The sequence below is a fragment of the Phyllostomus discolor genome, chromosome 12 (assembly GCF_004126475.2).
Source record: "Phyllostomus discolor isolate MPI-MPIP mPhyDis1 chromosome 12, mPhyDis1.pri.v3, whole genome shotgun sequence".
Taxonomy (NCBI): domain Eukaryota; kingdom Metazoa; phylum Chordata; class Mammalia; order Chiroptera; family Phyllostomidae; genus Phyllostomus; species Phyllostomus discolor.
In genome coordinates, this window is record NC_040914.2 from 25,321,591 (window position 1) to 25,343,513 (window position 21,923).

General features: G+C 47.2%; 1 pseudogene; it reads left to right on the top strand.

Moving 5' to 3' along the window:
• The first annotated feature begins 10,269 nt into the window (after positions 1–10,269).
• LOC114510698 lies at positions 10,270–21,345 on the top strand (annotated as a pseudogene).
• Positions 21,346–21,923: the final 578 nt, after the last annotated feature.

Sequence of the window (21,923 nt, forward strand, 5' to 3'; positions counted from 1 at the left end):
CTTCTCTCCTAGGATCCTAACAGCAAACCCAACCTCTCAGCCCTGCCCAGCCTCGTCATGACCTCAGAAGGGAATGTGACCCTCCAGTGTGATTCATGGCTGGGATATGACAGGTTCATTCTGACTAAGGAAGGAGAAGACAGGCTCTCCTGGACCCTGGACTCACAATGAGACCCCAGTGGGCAGTTCCAGGCCCAGTTCCCTGTAAGCCTCATGACCCCCAGCCACAGAGGGACATTCAGATGCTATGGACATTTTTGGAATTATCCTTATATGTGGTCTCACCCCAGTGACCCCCTGGAGTTCCTGGTCTCAAGTAAGAGCCCCTGACCCCATCCTCTCTGAGCACAGTCGGCTCAGGGTCCTGTCCCCAGGAAATGTCTGTAGTTGGATGAGAGTGAGGGGATCTGAGTGTTGATCGCCCAACAGAGATATGCCCCCAGAGACCCTCCCAGTCCTGCCCATCCCTTCCCCTGACCTTGGTCAGGAAGGTGGTATGTGGGCAGAGGGAGTGTTTTGGGGGCCACAGAGCAGGTGTAGCACAAGAATCTGGGTGATGTACTTACTCCAGATTTGGTCCCAGACCCTCACCTCCTTGTGTCCTCATTCCCAGGACCCTCTGTAGGCTCCAGTCCCCCACCCACAGGGCCCATCCCCACAGCTGGTGAGTCCCTGAAAACTCTGCTGAGATGGAGCACAGAGCAGCCCAGGAAAGTTCTGAGGACCCATCAGGGTGTCTTGTGCCCCCCAGACACTCATGGATGAGCTTGTGTCTCAGGGGCTGGGAGTCAAGCAGAGATTCTGGAACCACAGGGCACCCAGAGCTGTGAGGTTTGCAGGTGACAGGAGGAGTGGGCATGATGGAACCCACACTAGGGGAGAAACCAGGCTCAAGTTGGAAGAAGACAGCCTTCACGCTTCACCCCTATCCTGAATTTCCAAAAGTCTCTGAGGATAGGGCCCTCACCCCACACCATGGAGTCAGGCCCTCATAGCATTAAACTAGGGTCACTGTTGGGAGTTGGTAGATCTATCCAGGGAGACAGGGACTGAGTCCTGTGCAAGTTCAGGCACCTCTGGAGGCTCTGACTTGGACACACCGTTCCTCTCTCTGTGCCTCAGTGTCTCCAAGTGTAAAAGGAGAGACTCGTGGCCCAGAGCTTAGACTTCCTTTCAGTTCTGGTTCTGACATCCCGGGAGGGGGCCTCACAGGGAAGCCCCCTAGGACATGATGTTAAGGGGACTGTCCCTCTGTAGCACTGACAGTGGCACTACAGGGAGGGATAAGGAAGACATGGGTTTAGGGCCTCCAGGTCTATCCCTCAGCTCAGGTGCTCAGCTCAGAGGAGGGAACAAGGGCTGGAGTCAGACCTGGTTCTTGTTCTGGCTCTGCTTTTCTCAATGTTGGGTTGGGTGGTTTCTTTTCTACTCTGAGTGTTGGGTTCATGTCTGTCATCCCTGGTCTCCTCCTGCTCACATGCCTGTGTGACATTAGATGACAGAAGGGGTCTCACAGAGCTGAGGAAGGCAGAACCCCAGCTCAGCCCAACCCCTCTCCCTCTAGGAAGGCTCCATAACAGACCCTGCCTCTCAGTCCAGCCAGGCCCCACAGTGGCCTTAGAAGACAAGGTGACCCTGATGTGTCAATCACAGAGATCAAGGGACACTTTCCTTTGTTCATGAATGGGTTAGCCCATTCTCTCTTCCCCCAATTCTTCATGAGTCCTGTGACCTCAGCCCATGGAGGGACCTACAGGTGCTACAACTCACAGCACACCTTCCCATAGCTGTAGGGAACCCTGGAGCCCTGGTCTCACATGAAGTGGCCTGAATCCTGTCCTCTGAGCTCACTCAGCAGAGAGCTATGTTTCTTCAGAGTCTGAAACAGTAATACATGGGATAATTTAAGGGGCCCCACCGAGGAGGATTTTCAGGAGGCCCTGACACCAAACCATTATCCATGGACCCTGGTTCATCAGCTGTTGACTTAGTGGATCTCTCAGCTGTAGGGGAATGAGCTTCTGGGGTGTGCCTCTCAGACAGAACCAAGAATACATCACTGAACCATCTCCTTATTGTGAGCATTTATTACTAATCCTGAGCTATGGGGCACAGTAAACTCTGGTCCAAAGTGAATCTCTGTAGGTTCAGAGACCACAAGAGGCTGAGATAATCCAAGGAAAAGACAGGGGACTTGCAGAGTAGAGACAGGGCACATGAAGGGACTGTGCAAATGTTGTGATATGAGGGGTGGAAGCATCTGAAATCACAGAACCCAGGAAAAAGGCTTGTGTATCCCAAGTCCTCATTCACACCCTCACGATTCCCATAGGCAGCCAATGCTGGAAGCCCCTCTGAAAACAAATCAGACCTCAGGAGTGGGAAGTAGGAGAATCCTCAGTTGTGGGGCTGGGTGCAGAGGGTCAGGTCCTGCCACAGGGATGGAGGCAGGTGTCTTGGGTGGGCATCCAGGATCCTGGGGTGACTTTGGTCTGCTCTGACCTCTGTGATCCCTTTCTCTACATTTCTCAGCCTCACTTCCCCAAGACTACACAGTGGGGAATCTCACCCACATGGGTGTGGCTGCATTGGTCCTGGTGGTCCTCGGGGTGCTGCTCCTGGAGGCTTGAGACAGTGAGGGGAATACCCACAGTGCAGCCAGGACATAAAACACAGAGGAGACAGGGCACCATTTGGTGGGGGGGGGGGGCATGAAGCCCATCTTATGACCCAGGAGGTGGTGAAGGACAGTCTGGACCACAGGTGGGGAAACTGTCTGCTGATGTGTCCAGTGAAGAAGCTTTGGGTCAGGAAGTGTGTAAGTGCTGCCTGTGCAGGACTCCTCCTCCGTTATATGTCTGTTCTCTCTCTCTTTATCTGTGCCGACTGTCTGTAATGACCCCCCTTGTTTTCTCACCCCTTTGCCATGAGGGTCCTTCCCACATGGCTGTTTGTGTCCACACACCTAAAACCTTGTGCTCCCTTCCAGTTTTATGTAATAAAATGTTCTTTATTTGTAATCACTACATGATCAGATGGACATTATTGAGTCTTCCCCTCCTCAGTTAACCTGGAATCAGTCAATACATAAGTGGGAAAAATTAGATATCACCCTGGAAAGATGAATACAAACTGATACCACCCCCCCAACCCCACCATCCTTCCCATCTGCATCAGATGCTATGTGTCCCATTTCCCCAGAACTGCCCTCACTTGGTGTTTGAAGGAAGAGCATAGTGGAACATCACCTTCAACAGTTACCATTTTGTAAAGATATAATCTGTGAAATTTTCCATGTGCATATATACATATAAAGGAATATTATTCTACCATAAGAAACAAGAACAAAATAGAAACAGAGGCGTGGACCTATGGACCAGACAGACAGTAGGCAGAGGGGAAGGAAGAGGGGGGCCAGATGAAGGTAGGTGAAGGGATTAGCCAAAGAACAAATATTCCTGACTCATAGACACAGACAACAGTGTGGTGAGAGCCAGAGGGAAGCAAAGTGGAGATTGGGAGGAGGTGGGCAAAGGAGGGGAGGGGGAATGGACATCTGTAATAGTCTTAGAAATAAAAATGAAGATAAAAGCCCTGGCTGGTGTGGTTGAGTGGACTGAGCACAGGCTGCAAACCAAAGCGTTACTCATTTGATTCCCAGTCAGGGCACAGGCCTGGGTTGCAGGTCAGGTCTCCAATAAGGGATGCATGAGAGACAATCACACATTGATATTTCTATCCCTCTCTTTCTCCTTCCCTTCCCCTCTCTCTATTAATAAACAAACAAACTTTTAAAAAATGAAGAAAAAAATCCTGCCAGTTGGGCCATGTATGGAATCGAGGGCATTTTCTTAACTTCACCAGATCACACAGAGAAAGGTCAATAACGATCTCATGTATGTGAGGCATCTATAAAAACCAAACTCATACATACAGAGAGTGAAATGGTGGTGACCACAGGGAGTGCAGGGGAAGGACACATGTTACTCAAAGAGCATCAACTTTCAGTTATGAGATTATCATTTCCTGAGGGTCTCATGTACACCTGGTGATAACAGTTAACAAGACAGTCATATACTGGAAAGGGGCTATGAGAGTGTATCTGAAAGATTCTCACTTCAAAAAATAAATGGCAGTGATGTGACTTTCTGATACTATTGTCACCTAAGCTGATGTGGTATCACATTGCTAGATATAAATGTATCAAATCAACCCACTGTACACCTTACACTTGCACAATGTTATATATGTCAGTCACATGCCAATAAACCTGAAAAATTTTGTCACCATTTTAGAGGGAGGGGGGGTTGCTTTATTTTTTATTATTGTTACTCTATTACAGCTATCCCACCACATTCCCCATTGCTCCCCTCCTTCCATCCCTCCCCCCACTCCCACAGTCTGATGTACGAAACACTTACCTAGAGCAGGAAAAGGTAGTGAACTCTCATGAAAGCAAATATTGGAGAGTTTGTGAATCTATCTACCTATTAATCCCTTTATTTACAATCGGTGTGTCTATGTATCTGTGTGTCAGTCTCTCTACCTCTTTATCTCTCTATTTATCTACCCAGCTATCTATTCATTTATATATCTCCATCTGTCTATTGCCTCTCTGGACTCCAGTTCTGAAATAATAAAAATTGTTCTGTTATCTGAAACCATGCAGTTAGTTGTAATTTGTGATAACAAATTTATCATACTCCCCTCCCTTCCTTTACCTTTCTTCCCCTTCTCTTATTTTCTCCCTTTCTCCCTCTTTCCCCCATCTTCATAGAGAAAGGAGGAACTGGGTTTTCACTCATACACAACAAACAATTTCAGCAAAAATAAGATGTTGCATGTTTTCTTTCTTCTAAAAATGCAGAATCAAACTATTGAGCAAACTGCTTTCTCTTTGTCAGGAAAGTGCCAAATATGTAAGTGGTACTAGACCCAATAAGTATTAGGTGGAAGACAAATTTCATATTTCTCCTGAAAATAGTTTTATGCTATTAACTGTTTTATATATTAGCTTTGTCAGGGAATATTGATTGTTGGAAACTGAATAGTTGTTATGACTTTCCAGTAACAGTAAGCTCAGTCAAAATCCTCCTATGATTGTAAAGTTTAGGAAAGCTATGTCTGACACTTCAGATGTGACTCAGGTCAGTCCTTCAGCACCTGCTATTTTTAGGGTGAGAAGAAGCTGGTCTTCTTCCTTTGTGACAGGCATCTTGCACAGCACAGACTGTGGTGTGGGGACCTTGCCCACCACATCCTGTCACTTTGCCTCTTGAGCTTCACGTTAAAAACTGAAAAACAAACCATCAAAAGCTCTACTATAAAAATGTCCCCCAAGACTTTACCCCTTTTCCTAATGTAAAAACAGCACAAACCTGCTACTGCAAAGTAAATTCACTCCAGCCATCATAGAATGTCCAAGTCAGGAGAGCTCATCTACTGTCCACAGGTCATGCTGACCAAGACTGAGTCCAGCCTTGAACAGGAATGTGGACGTGTATCTAGGAGGCTTTCCTCAAAACCATGAGCCGCCTGCATCTTCCCTGATTCTGTCTTATGTGTATGTGAATCCCTAGAAGTGGTAGAGAATTCAGCACTGGGTCGTGGACAGCTCCACCCCCCAACAAGAGCATGCCCAGTTGTGTCTCTTTTATAACATTTCTGTGTGTGTGTATGTGTGTGTGTTTCAATATTTTATTGTTCTTCTATTAAAGTTGACCTAATTTCCCCCTTTGCACTCTTCCCTTCATCCCACTGCCACTCCCTTGGGAATAGACCTAAGAATCCCGAACCAGAGTTCTGGCAAAGATGGAGGCATAGGTAGAAACCCTTTGCTTCCTCGTACAACCGAAAGGAGGATAACAACCAATCTAAAATCAATAAACAACCAGAAGCTCCAGAAAATCAAATGACATGGAATTCCTACAACCAAGGAATTAAAGAAAAAATCAACCAGGACAACCAGACCTGTGCGCCAAGACAAAGAAATAGGGCCCAAATGAAAGAACACAGCAAAACCTTAGAACTAAGTGATGAGGGGATTGCCAACCTATCTGATGGAGAATTTAAAGCCTTGGTAATCAAAATGCTCACAGAACTTTTTGAGCTTGGTCAAAAAGTGAAAGAACAAATGAAAGATACCCAAAATGAAATAAAGCAAAATATTCAGGGAACCAACAGTGACAAGAAGGAATCAGGATTCAAAGCAACAATTTGGAACAAAAGGAAGAAATAAACATCCAACTGGATCAGAATGAAGAAACAAGAATCAAAAAAAATGAAGAGAGGCTGAGGATTCTCTGGGACAACCTGAAACATTCCAATATCTGAATTATAGGGGTGTCAGAAGAAGAAAAGCAACAGCAGGAAATTGAAAACTTATTTGAACAAATAATGAAGGGAAACTTCCCCAATCTGATGGAGCAAATAGACTTCCAGGAAGCCCAGAGAGCCCCAAAGAATTCGAACCCAAAGAGGAACACACCAAGGTACATCATCATTAAGTTACCCAAGATTAAAAACAAAGAGAAAATCCTAACAGCAGCAAGAGAAAAGGAGACAGTTACCTACAAAGGAGCTCCCATAACACTATCAGCTGATTTCTTGGAAAAAATCTTGCAGGCAAGAAGGGGCTAGAAAGAAGTATTCCAAGTCATGAAAGGCAGGGACCTAAATCCAAGATTGCTCTATCCAGCAAAGCTGTACTTTAGAATGAAAGGGCAGATAAAGTGCTTCCCAGATAGGGTCAAGTTAAAGGAGTTCATCATCACCAAGCCCTTACTATATGAAACATTAAAGGGACTTATCTAAGAAAAAAAAGATACAAAATATGAACAATAAAATGACAACAAACTCATAACTATTAAGAAATGAACCTAAAAGAAAAGAAAAACAAAGAAAACAAAAACTAAGCAAACAGCTAGAACAGGAACAGAACCAGAGAAATGGATATCACACAGAGGGTGTTCAGTGGGGAGGGAGAAGGGAGGGATGTGGGGGAAAGGTACAGGGAAGAAGAAGCATAATTAGTAGGCATACAATAGACAAGGAAAGATAAAAATGGTGTCTTTTTTTAGATACGGAAACAGAGGGTTCAAAGAACTTATATGTACAACCCATGGACATACACTAAGTAGGAGAAATGCTGCAGGGTTGGGGTGGCAGAGTGGAAGGGAGATAAAGGGGGAACATTGGGAAAGCTATAATAGCATAATCAATAAAAATACTTAAAGAAGAATCCAGAATCATCCATTGAAAAGAAATTATGTACCCCTATGTTCATAGCAGTGTTATTTACAATAGCCAAGTATGGGAAACAGCCCAAGTGCCCATCAGTAAATGAGTGGATCAAAAAATGATGGTACACTTACACAATGGAATGCTATGTAACAGAAAGAAAAAAGGAACTCCTACATTTTGCAACAGCAAAATCCATGTATGGAACTAGAATATATTATATTAAGTGAAGTAAGTCCAGTTGGTGAAAGAAAAATACCATAGGATGTCACCTATAAGAGGAATCTAACGACGAAAAATGAACTAATAAACAAAATAGAATCACAGTCATGGAAATATGGAACAGACTGACAGCAACCAGAGGGCAGCAGAAAGACGGTCTATAGTCAAAAATAGGGGAAGGAACTACACAAAGAACCTATATGAATGACCCACAGACCTGGCCAGTATAGGAACTGACTGTGGAAGCTGAGGCATGGGATGGGCAGAGAAGGGCAAAAGGGGAAAATTGGGACAACTGTAATAGAATAACAATAAAAAACAATTTTAGAAAAAAGCTTCCCACAAATTAAAAAAAGATATTTTTGCTAAAGAAAAAGTAATTGATGTACTCTTCGGTCTGTCAAGCAGCTAGCATCAATTTTGGGTATGGAGTGAGGCAGGTGTGAAATTCACCTTGTTCCACAGACTCCCCCAGATGGCCCAGCACCCATGACAGAAAAACCAGGATCTTCCCACTGCACTGTGAGGGTTTCTATCATGATCATGTGACCCTGCACTGTGGTCTGAGTCTGATCTTTCCCTCTGCTCCATTGGATGAGGTGTCTCTCATTTTCAGTTTCACAAACCTCCAATGTCTCCACCCAAATCTGAATGCACGGTTCCCTTTCCCCTACATCTCAACTAGAGTGAATTCTACCACATTCATAGGGGTGGGGTTGGTATCACTGGGCTACAACTGAGAGAAGCGAGAGCAGCAGAGGAAGCAGGCTGCTCCAGTGTCCTTCAACCATTCAAGATGTGATATTGCAACAACTGACATTTAAAGTGTGGGGGGTTTTTTCTGCCTCAAACAGAGCTCTCCTGATGGTCAGTTTTTTCTGAATCTTCAAAAGACTCCACAGTTTGAAGAGGAGAGTGACCCGCAGGATCAAGGGTGCTCTGAGGAGGAAGAAATGACCCAAACAATTCACCCCAAGGAGAGGGAGAGAGAAAGAGCCCACGTCTCACAGAGACACAGAGTCAGGTGGAAACAGTGTGAGATGCAGCCCCTGCATTCCAGGGCCAGGAGGGAGCACTGAGCTCTCCTGTGGGAGCAGAGTGTTTGCACAGGCTCATCCCTGCACCTCCCCCTGGCTCTCTGTCATGAGGGTTCTTTGGGGTCTGCAGTCAATGAGGCAGAGAGGGAAGGTCACCCTTCATGTCCCCACAGCAGTTGTCACATCCACCACCTGCCTGGACTCTGAGCTCTGAATCCTCACTCTCTTCTTCTGTTCACCTTCTACATCAGTGTTTGCAAATCACATTTCAGAAGCTGTTTTTCCTGAAAATTCTTCCCTTGTCCTCATTATCTTTAGGGTAAATCCTGACTTTTTTTGCTAATCTGAAAACTATTCATGATCATCTGCATGTGACTCTCCATCCTCAGCTCTCACTTCTGCTTCCCTCACCCAGATAGGTGTGGTTACCTGTGAACACACATTCACACTCTCACATACACACATATAATGACACATACAAAAACATATATACACAGACATATTCACACACATATTCACAAGTATACTCTCACACAAATGCACACATGCACACACTAATGTGCACACTCACATGCATGCACACATATATGCATATGCTCATGTGTATATACACATTCACACATGTGCCATCACACACCCAGATACATATACACTCATACACACACATGTACATAAATGTGTGTGTGCATCTATTCACACATATGCAATCACACCAACATAAACACACATACACTCATACATGTTTGCACATATATACTCACACAGATACACAGTTACACACACTGGTCCATTCAACCTGTCTCTGTTGTTTTCATATAGGATTTATAGAGCCATGTTGACCTTGGCACCACCCCCAAGCTCTCAGAGACAGTCACAGAATGAGAAATAACCACTGGGCCACCATCTTTTTATTTTCCTTCTCTAAATGTGTTCATGACTGCTAAGGGGTATGTGAGAATCATGTAATATATTCAGGAAAGATATTTATGGAACATAGTTGAAGACACAATGTTGGAGTTCAGCAAATACTGATATTTTCTTTTTCTTAACAAATACTGCATGTCTCCAGTCCTTTTGTAACACAGGGCACATAGGACTTTGACAAAACAATCTGTCCATCAGAGTCTATTCCTCACATACTCCCCTGGTCCTACAGAGGTGACCCAACATCCATGCACGATGGACAGCACCCACATGACCAGCTACCACCTCAACCTCTCTGCCTCCCTTCCGGACAGTCTCTATGTCTCTAGTGTTCTCTGGAATGTTTCTTCCTTTCTAGAATGTTCTCTAATTCACCTGTTTAGTTTCTGCCTCTTCAAACACCCATTCCCCCAACTACAGTCTCCTCATGGTCCCCCATTGTTCTTATATTTTCACCTATTTCTCCTTTGCAAACAATTTAACTGAAATACTAGCTTTAAGTGGCCCATATTCTGCTAACCCGATTTTTAAAAATACAGGAAGTGGGTCCCCTGGATCACAGCGGTCTTTCTGGTTCTGGAACAAATACCTGGCTGGTAGTGGGTAATCAGAAAATATTTTTTATTGACTAGTTGAAGATGAAAACTGTATTTTACTTGTGGAAAGCTGAGAAAAATAAGTGATTGTCTTATTTAGAGCAAGCCACCCCTTGCTGTGGGTCCACACAACTGTGAGGTTGAGGAAGGAGGGCAGCAGCTCCTGACTCACCACATCCTGTGTGTCTCTGTACTCCGGGCCCAAGGGCTCATCCACCTGCAGAGTGGGAACACTCAGAGCAGACGGCGTGATGTCCATCCTCCCTGCTCTTCTCTGCCTCGGTCAGTTGTGGACATGGGGACGGGATGGCAAGATGGGACAGGGAAGCTGCACAGGCTTGTTCAAGGGAAACTCCATTCTCAGGGAGCTCAAGTGGTTGAGACCCTAGTATAAGGAATCAGCTCAGATGTCTGGGTACAATTCTGACAGGGACTCTCTTCCAGGGCTGAGTCTGGGCCAGAAAACCCACATGCAGGCAGGTGAGTCCTCCTTGGCTTCTGTCTCTTGTCCTTCATGTCTTGGGCTGAGGAGGGGGCACAGAGGTCCTGATATGAGGGGATAAAAGAAGGGGGGCAGGGGGTGAGCTGGGGAATGAGGAGTGTGGAAGGTCCTTCTAAGACAGCCTCTGATTCCTTCCAGGGCCCCTCCCCAGACCCACCATCTGGGCTGAGCCAGGACCTGTGATCCCCTCTGGGATCCCTGTGACCATTGGGTGTCAGGGGACCCTGGAGGCCCAGGAGTACTCTCTGTATGATGAAGAAATGCATACATGTTTGGACACACAGAAACTACTGGAGCCCAGGGACAAGGCCAAGTTTTTCATAAAAGACATCTCTGCAGGGAGATATTATTGTAAATACCTCAGCCACAGTGGCTGGTCAGAACGCAGTGACCCCCTGGAGCTGGTGATAACAGGTGAGAGGACACACAGGGGTCCCAGCATCAGGCTCCACCTTCAGCAAGGGGGATGCTGTCAGGGGGTCTCCCCCTCAAAGCCCAGCCCTAAGGGATGTGAGAGAGGTGTGAGCCCCATTTAACATGCTGCCTCCCTCTCTCTTAGGATACTACAGCAAACCCAGCCTCTCAGCCCTGTCCAGTCCTGTTGTGACCTCAGGAGGGACCGTGACGCTCCAGTGTGGCTCACAGAAGGCATTTGACAGGTTCATTCTGACTAAGGAAGGAGAAGACAGGCTCTCCTGGACCCTGGACTCACAGCGACACCCCAGTGGGCAGGTTCAGGCCCTGTTCACTGTGGGCCCTGTGACCCTCAGCCACAAGTGGACATTCAGATGCTACGGATATTTTAGAAATCATCCCCAGGAATGGTCTGACCCCAGTGACCCCCTGGAGCTCCTGGCCTCAGGTGAGGGCCCTGACCCCATTCTCTCTGAGCACAGTCAGCTCTGGGTCCTGTCCCCAGAAGACGTCTGAAGTTGGATGAGAGTGAGGGGCTCTGAGTGATAGTCACCCAGCATAGATCTTCCTCCAGGGACCCTCCCAGTCCTTTCTGCCCCTCCCCCTCAGCTGGGACAGGAAGGTGGTAGGTGGGCAGAGACCGTGTCTTGGGGGCCACAGATCAGACAAAGGAGGAGAGTCTGGGTGATAAGCCACCTCCAGGTTTAGTCCCAGACCCTCCTGCCTTCTGTTCTCATTCCCAGGACCCTCTTGAGTCCCTCTCCCCTTACCCACAGGACCCATCCCCACAGCTGGTGAGTCCCTGAGAACTGCTCAGAGGGAACACAGAGCAGCAAAGGGAAGTTCTGAGCATCCATCAGGGGTCCTGTGCCCCCAGACACTCAGGGTTGGGCTTGTATCCCAGGGGCTGGGAGTCAGGCAGAGATTCTGGAAATACAGGGCCCCCAGGGCTCTGAGACTGGCAGGTAATAGGAGGGGTGGGCATGGCAGAGGGACAAGGTGGGTTCCAGGCTGGGGCAGGATCAGCTGAATCAAGTGAGGAGAAGGCGGCACCCACACCTCACCTCCATTGTGAATTTCCAGAAGTCTCTGAGGATCAGTTCCACAACCCCATGGAGTCACGGCTTCAAAACTGTAAGTGAGAGTCTGTGCAGGGAGGTGGTGGGTGTGTCCATGGGAGACAGGGACTGAGTCCTGTGCAAGTTCAAGCACCTGTGGAGGCTCTGACTTGGACATGCCCTTCCCCTCTCTGTGCCTCAGTGTCTCTGCATGTTAAAGGGCAGAATCGTGGCTCAGAACTTAGACTTTGTTTCAATTCTGGCTCTGTCCTCTGGGGAGTGGGGCCTCACTGGGAAGCCTGCCAGTATGTGTTATGATGGGGACTGTCCCCTCTTTAGCAGTAACAGTGACAGTGCACAGGGAGGAATAAGCAGATAGTTCCTGGGTTTTCAGGCTCTTTCCCTCATTTCAGGTGCTCACTCAGAGGAGGGAACAAGGGCTAGAGTCAGACCTGGTTCAGGTCCCAGCTCAGCTGCTCCTGCTGAAGGACTGGTGGTCCCTTCTCTTTTCTGAGTGTCAGGGTCCATCCCTGGTCACCTCTTGCTCTCAGGCCTGTGGTGACATTAGGTGACAGAAAGGGTCACAGAGCTGGGAAAGGCAGAACCCCAGCTCAGCCCAACTCCCTTCCCTCTAGGAAGGCTTCATGACAGACCCTCTCTCTTGGTCCAACTGGACCCCACAGTAGCCTTAAGAGAAAAGGTGACCCTGATGTGTCAGTCACAGAGACCAAGGGACACTTTCCTTTGTCCATGAAGGGGTCAGCCCATTCTCTCCTCCACTGATTACTTATGTGTCCTGTGACCTCAGCTCTTTGGAGGACCTACAGGTGCTACAGCTCACACCACACCTCCCCATAGCTGTGGAAAACCCTGGAGCTCCTGGTCTCAGGGGAGGGGACACAAACCCTGTCCTCTCTGAGCTCACTCAGCCCAAGGGTCTGTCTCTTCAGTTTGAAACACTAATAAATGGGAGAATTTAAGGGGCTCCATAGAGAAGGATACTGAGGAGCCCCTCACACCAAGCTCTAATCCATGCATTCTGGTTCATCAACTGTTGACTTAGTGGATCTCTCAGCTATAGGAGAAAGACCTTCTGGGGTCTGCCTCTCAACAGAACCCAGAATACACCACTCAGCCATTTCCTTATTGTGAGCATTCATTACTAATCCTGAGCTCTGGGGCACAGTAACCTCTGGTCCATAGTGAATCTGTGCAGGTTCAAAGACATCAAGAGGCTGAGATGATCCAATGAGAAGACAGGGACCTGAAAGAGTGGAATCTGGGCTCATGACACCACCATGTGAAAGTTACACTCTGAGAAGTGGGGCATCAGGGAGCACAGACCCCAGGAGGGAGGCTGGTGTCTCCCCAAGTCTTCATTCACACCCTCATTTCATGATCTGCAGGGGCAGCTGACACCATCAGCCCATCACAGAACAAGTCAGACCCCAGGAGTGGGGAGTGGGAGAACCCTCAGTTATGGGGCTGGGTGCAGAGGGTCAGGTCCTGACAGAGGGAGGCAGGCATGCTGGGTGGACATACGGGATCCTGGGGTAACTTTGGTCTGCCCTGGTTTCTGTCACCTCTTTACCCACATTTCCTAGCCTCGGACCCCCAAGACTACACAATGGAGAATCTCATCCGGTTGGGCATGGCTGGACTGATCCTCATTGGGTTCGAGGTGCTGCTGTGTCAGGCTTTGAACAGTGAGTGAAGGACCCACGATGGAACTGAGATGTGAGCACAGAAGGGATAGGGCACCGTTGAGAGTGGGGGGAACCATGGAGGCCATCTGATGACTCAGGAGGTGGGGAAGGACAGTCTGGACCACAGGTAGGGAAACTGTCTGCTGATGTGTCCAGGGGAGAGAACAAGGTTTGGGTGCAGGGAGTGTCTGAGCGCTACCTGTGCAGGGCTCCTCCTCCATTAAATGTCTGTTTCCTTTGCATTCTTGTTGACTTTCTGTAATGACCCCCTTGTTTTCTCACCCCTGTGCCATGAGGGTCCTTCACACATGACTGTTTGAGCCCACACATCTAAAATTTCATGCTGTCTTCCACTTTTATGAAATAAGGTATTATTTTTAATATTTTATTTATTTATATTTATAGAGAAGGGAAGGGAGGGTGAAAGAGAGGGAGAAGAACATCAATGTGTGGTTGACTCTCACATGACCCCCACTGGGGATCTGACCCACAACACCAGGCATGTGCCCTGACTGGGAATCAAACCAGTGACCCTTTGGTTCACAGCCCACACTCAATCCACTGAGCTACACCAGCCAGGGCTCATAAATTATTCTTCATGTCTAATCATTACGTGACCAGATTGACATTATTGAGTCTTCCTCACCTTGGTTCACAGGACTTAATCTGGAACCAATCAATCAATAAATGGGCATTAGATATGAACCTGAAAGAAGAATGCAGCTGATGCCTACCACCCTCTCCATCCCCACCATCCTTCCTGTCTTCATCAGATGCCACGTGTGCCATTTCCCCAGAACTGCCCTCACTTGGTATTTGAAGGGACAGCCGAGTGTGGTGCCACATGAAAAACTAATCCTTTTTAATAATGATGTGATGTGTGCAATTTTCCAAAGTCTAAATATATATATATCAGAATATTACTCAACCACAAGAATGAAGAACAAACTGGGAACACAAGGCACAGACTGAGAGCAGGCAGAGGGGAGGGAGGAGGAGGCTGGATGAAGGTAGGTGCAGGGATCAGCCAAAGCACACACATGCATGAGCCACAGACACAGACAGCAGTTCAGTGGTGTCCAGAGGGACAGGGGGTTGAGGGTTTGGTGGAGGTGGGCAAAGGTGGGGTGGGATGAAGAGATATCTGTAATAGTGTCAACAAGAAAAATGAAGAAAAAAACCCTGCCATTTCAGACAACATGAATGGATCTTGAGGACATTTTGTTAATTCAGCCAGATCACACAGAGGAAGACCAATACAGAATGACCACACATATATGTGGAATCTATAAAATCCTAACATGTACAAACAGAGGGTGGAATGGTGGTGTTCACGAGGACTGGGGCAAAGGAGAGAAGCTGGTCATAGAGCATTGACTTTCAGTTATGAGATTACCTCTTCCTGGAGGTCTCAACCCTGGTGATTACAGTTAACAAGACTATGTCATATACTGGACACAGAGTGTATCTGAAATGTCCTCACCACAAAAAGTAAGTGGCAGTTATGTGACTTCTTAAGAGTATTGTTAGCTGAAGCCGAGGTGGTAGTATACTGCAATATATGAATGCATCCATTCAATCCACTGTATGCCTTACACTTGCAGAATGCTGTATGTCCATGATATCCCAATAAAGCTGGAAAGTTCACTGTGTTCTTGATTTAATAAAAAACTTACCTAGAGCAAAATAAAAAATAATGTGACCTAATGATAGCACACATTGGAAGGTTTGAAAATCTATCTACCTATGTATCCATTTGCCTACTATCTGAGTGATTATGTATCTGTGCATCAGTCTCACTACCTCTCTATTTATCTATTTATTCATTTATCTATCCAACTGATTTTTCATCTACCTGTCTCCCTCTCTCAATTATTTGTCTGGCTTATAGTTCTGAAACAATAAACAATTCTATTGTCTGAATCCATGCAGTTAGTTGTAATTTGTTGTAACAACTTTACCAAGTTCCCTTTTCTTTCCTTCCTTCCCCTTCCCTTTTCTCCTCCCCCTCCCCCTGCCCCTCTGCCTCCTCCCCCTCCCCCCCTCCTCCTCCTCCTCCTCCTCCTTCTTCTTCTTCTTCTTCTTCTTCCTCCTCCTCTCTCTCTCCCTCCCTCCCTTCCTCCCTCCCTCCCTCCATAGAAAAAGAAGGAACTGGATTTTTACTCATACACAGCAAATGAGTTCAGCGAAAACTAGACTTTGCAAGTTTTCTTCTCTTTTAAAAATACAGAGGTAAACTGCCCAGATAACTGCTTTTTTTTTGTAGCACACTACAAAATATGCAAGTGGTACTAGGCCTAATAAATATTAGATGAGAAAATTTTATATTTCTCCTGAAAATTATTTTATATTATTAACCATTTTTGTATTAGCTTTGTCAGGGAACATTGAATGTTATAAACTGAATGATAGTTATGGCTTTCCAATAACAGCTCACTCAGTCAAAATCCTCCTATGATTATAGAGCTTAGGAAAACTAAATGTGACAACTTAGACATGAGTGGTGTTAAGTGATGTGGCTCAGGTCAGCCCCTCAGCACCTGCTATTTTTAGGGTGAGCACAGCCGGTCCTCTTCCTGTGTGACAGGCACCTTGCACAGTACACACTGTGGTGTGGGGACCCTGACCACCACATCCTGTGATTTTGTCTCTTCAGCTTTACTTTAACAACTGAAAAACAAAATCATCCAAGGTCCTGCTGTAAAAATGCCCACTGAGGCTTTACCGTTTTTCCTAATGTAAGAAGAGCACAAACCTGATACTGCAAAGTAAATTCACAAAGTCATCGCAGAATCCCCAAGTCAGGAAAGCTCCTCTACTGTCCAGAGGTACTTCTGACCCAGGCCAAGTTCAGAAGTGAACAAGAATGTACATGTGTGTCTAGAAGGATTCCCTCAAATCATTGACTACCTGCATCTCCTCCAATTCTGTCCTATTTTGTATGTGAATCCCCAGATGTGGTGCACCATTCAGCACTAGGTCGTGGACAGCTCCACCAATCAACAGCAAGCCTGGCTCTGTGTGTGTGTGTGTGTGTGTGTGTGTGTGTGTGACTTCACTTTGTATTCGTATTTCCTTACAGTTTTTTCAATTATCCCTCTTTCCCTCCTCCACAATTTTCAATCCCCCTCTCCCATGGGAATACATCTGAGAATCCTGATTCACCAATTCAAAAGAAATTATGCACCCCTCTCTTCATTGCAGCACTATTTACAATAGTCAAGTGCTGGAAATAGATCATGTGCCCACCAGTACATGAGGGGATAAAATAATTGTGGAATATTTATGCAATGGAATACTATGCAACAGTAGGAGAGAAAGAACACCTGCCTTTCACAACAGCATGGATGGAACTGGAGGATTTGATGCTAACTCAAATAAGGTAGTCAGTGAGAGACAAATGCATGTGATCTCACCTATAAGGGGAATCTAATGAACAAAACAAACTAATGAAGAAAATAGAACCACAAGCATGGAAACAATGAACAGACTGAGAGTGAACAGAGTGGGGAGGGGGAAGGATAACAGTGGAAAAAGGGGAAGAGACTAAATAAAGAACATGTATGAATGACCCACAGACTTGGACAACAGTGTACACATTCACTCTGGTAGTGGGGGATGTGATAGGCAAAAGAGGGAAAGGAGCACATTGGGAAAACTGTACTAGAATTACAATAAAATGTGATTTTTAAAAGCATTCCACAAAGAAGAAAAGATATTTTCTATATTTTTGCTAAGGAAGAAGTAATTTATTCACTCTTCAGTCTGTCATGCATCTAGCATTGATTTTGTGTATGGAGTGAAGCAAGTGTGAAGTTCACCCTGTTCCACAGACTCCCCCAGCTGGCCTAGCACCCGTGACGGAAAGACCAGGATCCACCCACTGCACTGGAAGAGTCTCTGTCATGATTGACTGACTCTGCACTGTGGTCTGAGTCTGATACCTCCCTCTGCTCCACTGGACAAGGTACCTCTGCTTTTCAGTGTCACAAACCTCCAACATCTCCACCCAAATCTAAATGTCTGTTTCCCTTCCCTTTCTATCTCAAATATGATGAATTCTGACCACATGTGTGGGGGTGGGTTAGTATCACTGGGTTCTGAATGAGGGAAGTGAGAGCAAGAGAGAAAGCAGCCTGCTCAAGGGTCTGTCAGCCATTCAGGATGTGGCATTGCAACACTTCATATTTAAAGTGTGGGGGTGTTTTTCTGCTTCTAACAGAACCCCCGTGAATGACAATCTTTTCTGAATCCTCAAGAGTCTCCACAGTTGAAGAGAAGAGTGATCTCCAAGATCAAATTTGCTCAGAGGAGGAAGAAATTACTCAAATGATTCACCCCAATGCAAAGGAGAGAGAAAGAACCCATGTCTCAGGAACACAGACTCAGGTGGAAAAAGTGAGAAGCAGACCCTGCATTACAAGGCCAGGAGGAATCACTGAGCTCTCCTGCAGGACCAGAGTGTTTGCACAGATGCCAGGCTCATCCCTGCCACTCCTCCTGGATCACTGTCATGAGGGCTCTTTGGGGGTCTGCAGTCAATGTGGCAGAGAGGGCAGGTCACCCTTCTCATCCCCAAGGCAGCAGTCACAACACCTGCCTGGGTTCTGAGCTCTAAGTCCTCATTGTCTTCCTCTGTTCACCCTCCACGCCAGTCTTTCCAACTCTCTTTCAGAATCTGTCCATTTCTGCCTAAAAGCCTTCCATTCTCCTCTCTGAGTTTAGGGTACATTTAGACTTTCTTCTGAAGTCACAGTTATTCATGGTCATCTGTATGTGACCTTCCAACCACAGCTCTCACTTCTGCTTCCCTCAACCAGACTGCTTAGTTCCCTGTAAACACACAGTCATGCTCAAACAAAATCACACTCACTGACACATACCTACACACACTCAGTCACACCCACAACACACAAACACTCCCCCCACACTCTTACAACACTCACTCTCACACACATACACCTATTCACTACATATACACTGTCACACATATACATACTCATACACGTACACACCACACCCTGAATGAACACACTCACACATACTCACACTGACATGCACTCACACAAATACACTCACAGACATACACACACACAGACACACTCTGATAGTGTGAACTATCTCCTATTGACCATATCTGTACTCCTTTGTATCTGCTTTCTTAGAGTTCTATAGAACTAGCAAATTCCTTCCCCAGCCCCCAGCTAAGAGCACAGGATTAGAAGCAACACTGAGATTTCTTCTCCTCATTTCTCTTCTCTACATGTGTTGTGACAGCGAAAATATATATGTGAATTGTGTGGTGAATCCATGGAAGCCTTTTATCTAATATTGTTGGACACATTGGATTGGACTGCAATTACTGTCCACATTACACATTACTTACAGACATTGCACTGTTCTACTTCCTCTGTGACACACGACACATATGAGATTCACAACTCAGTGTGACTGTAACAGCTCATCACTGTATATTCCTCTGCCTCACACACTTAATCCAACATCCTTGTGTGGCATAGAGCATTCCCATGACCAGCCACCACCTTGCCCTCCCTTACTGCTATCAGACAGTCTCTGTCTCTAGATTTCCCTATGATATTCTTTCCTCTCAAGAGTATTCTCGCTCCCACCTCCTAGGGTTCCACTTCATTCAATAGCCCTTCCCTCAGCCCTGGCCCTGGTGACTTACTTGCTTGGAGTGTCATCCCATACACCAAAAGGCTGTGAGTTCCATCCCTACCCCAGGTGTGTAGGGGAGGCAACTGATCACTGTCTCTGTCTCTCATCAATGTCTTTGTGTCTGTCTGTCTCTCTCTTCCTCACTCTATAAAATCAACAAACATATTCTTTGATGAGGATAAAAGAAAAACAGCTATTCCCTGAACTACGGTCTAGTCATGGTACCAGGTATTCTCATATTTTCTCTCATTTCTCCTTTGTAAGTAAAATCATTTCCATTTTTGACTTAGAATGCTCACTTTTCTGCTAAGAAGAGTTCTCAAGATACAGAAAGTCAGTCTCCTGGATTATGGATGTATTTCTGGCTCTGACACAAGTATTTAGCTGTACCAGCTGATTAGTAAATATTTCTCTATGGACAAGTCAGAGATGAAAAGTAAATGCTGTTTTGGGGAGGCTGAGACAATGAGTAGCAAGTTCTATTTACAGTCAGCCTATGGAGGGTGGACAGAGGACCATAGCCTGGGTCCCACCCTCTCTGACAAGAGCACAGACCAGGCAGAGGGTCCTAACAGTGAGAGGAGACCCCAGATCTGGGCTGAGCATCTGCAGAGGGCAAGGAGTCCTCCTGAGCCCTCATCATGGAAAAACCCAGAGCCAGGCCCAGGCGGGGCCATCCCCTTGCTGTGGGTCTACAGGTGTGGGAAACCAGAAGGGCAGCAGCAGCCCCAGACTCACCACATCCTGTGTGTCTCTGTCCTCCAGGCCCAGGGTCTCGTCCGCCTGCAGGGCAGGAGCACTCAGAGCAGACGGCACCATGTCCATCCTCCCTGCTCTTCTCTGCCTTGGTCAGTTGTGGGCATGGGGATGGGGCAGTAGCAGGAGGTGGGGCAGATGCACATGCCTGTTCATGGGGACCCTCAAGCTCAGGCAGCTGAAGCAGATGAGGCCTGGAGGTAAGGGAATCAGCTCAGATGTCTGGAAGAAAATCTGACAGAGACTCTCTTTCAGGGCTGAGTCTGAGCCAGAAAACCTGTGAGCAGAAAGGTGAGGCCTCCCCAGTCTCCCTGTCCCTCCTCTTACTTCATGTCTGGGACTCAGAGGTCCTGGAATTAGGGGATAAAAGAGGAGGGACATGGACTGGGCTGGGGAGTGAGGAGCAGGGAAGGTCTTTCTAATGCAGCCTCTGCTTCTATCCAGAGATTCTTCCCAGACCCAACCTTTCTGCTGAGCCAGGACCTGCGATCCCTTCTGGGACCCCTGTGACCATCTGAAGTCAGAGGACCCTGGAGGCCCAGGAGTACTCTCTATATGATGAAGAAATGCATACATGTTTGGACACACAGGAACCACTGGAGCCCAGTGACAAGGCCAAGTTTTTCATGAAAGACATCTCTGCAAGGAGATATTATTGTAAATATCTCAGCCCTGTAGGCTGCTCAGACCACAATGACCCCTGGATCTGGTGGTGACAGGTGAGAGGACACTCAGGGGTCCCAGCCCCAGGATCTGCCCTCAGGAAGGGGGATGCTCTCAGGGGGTCTCCCCCTCAAAGCCCAGCCTTGGGGGGATGAGGGAGGTGTGAACCCCATTTAACACACTGCCTCCTTCTCTCCTAGGATTCTACAGCAAACTCAGCCTCTCAGCCCTGCCCAGCAATGTTGTGACGTCAGGAGGGAACGTGACCCTCCAGTGTGGCTCACAGAAGGTATTCGACAAGCTCATTCTGACTAAGGAAGGAGAAGACAGGCTCTCCTGGACCCTAGACTCACAGCGACACCCCAGTGGGCAGGTCCTGGCCCTGTTCACTGTGGGCTCTGTGTCGCTCATTCACAAGTGGACATTCAGATTCTATGGATATTTTAGAAATCATCCCCAGGAATGGTCTGACCCCAGTGACCCCCTGGAGCTCCTGGTCTCAGGTGAGGGCCCCTGACCCCATCCTCTCTGAGCAGTCAGCTCAGGGTCCTGTCCCCAGGTGATGTCTGAAGTTGGATGAGAATGAGGGCCTCTGAGTGATGATCACCCAGCAGAGATCTGCCCACAGAGATTCTCCTAGTCCTGCCAACCCATCCCCCTCACTTGAGTCAGAACGGTGGTTGGGGGGCCAGGGGTTTCTTGGGGGCCACAAAGCAGACATAGGAGAAGAGTCTGGATGATAAGATGACTCCAAGTTCAGTCTGAGATCCTCACCTCCTTATGTCCTCATTCCCAGGACCCTTTGGAGGCTCTCTATCCCCACCCACAGGGCCCATCTCCATAGCTGGTGAGTCCCTGAGAACTCTGCTCAGAGGGAGCAGAGCCGCAAAGGAAAGTTCTGAGGATCCAACAGGGGGTCTCATGTCCCCCAGACACTCAGGAATGGGCTTGTGTCACAGGGGCTGGGAGTCAAGCAGAGAAACTGGAACCACAGGGTCCCCAGGACTCTGAGGCTGGCAGGTGACAGTGGGGTGGGCATGAAAGAGGGAGAAGGTGGGTCCAAGGCTGGGGCAGGATTAGCTGAATCAAGCATGAAGAAGGTATCCCCCACAACCCAACCCCATCCT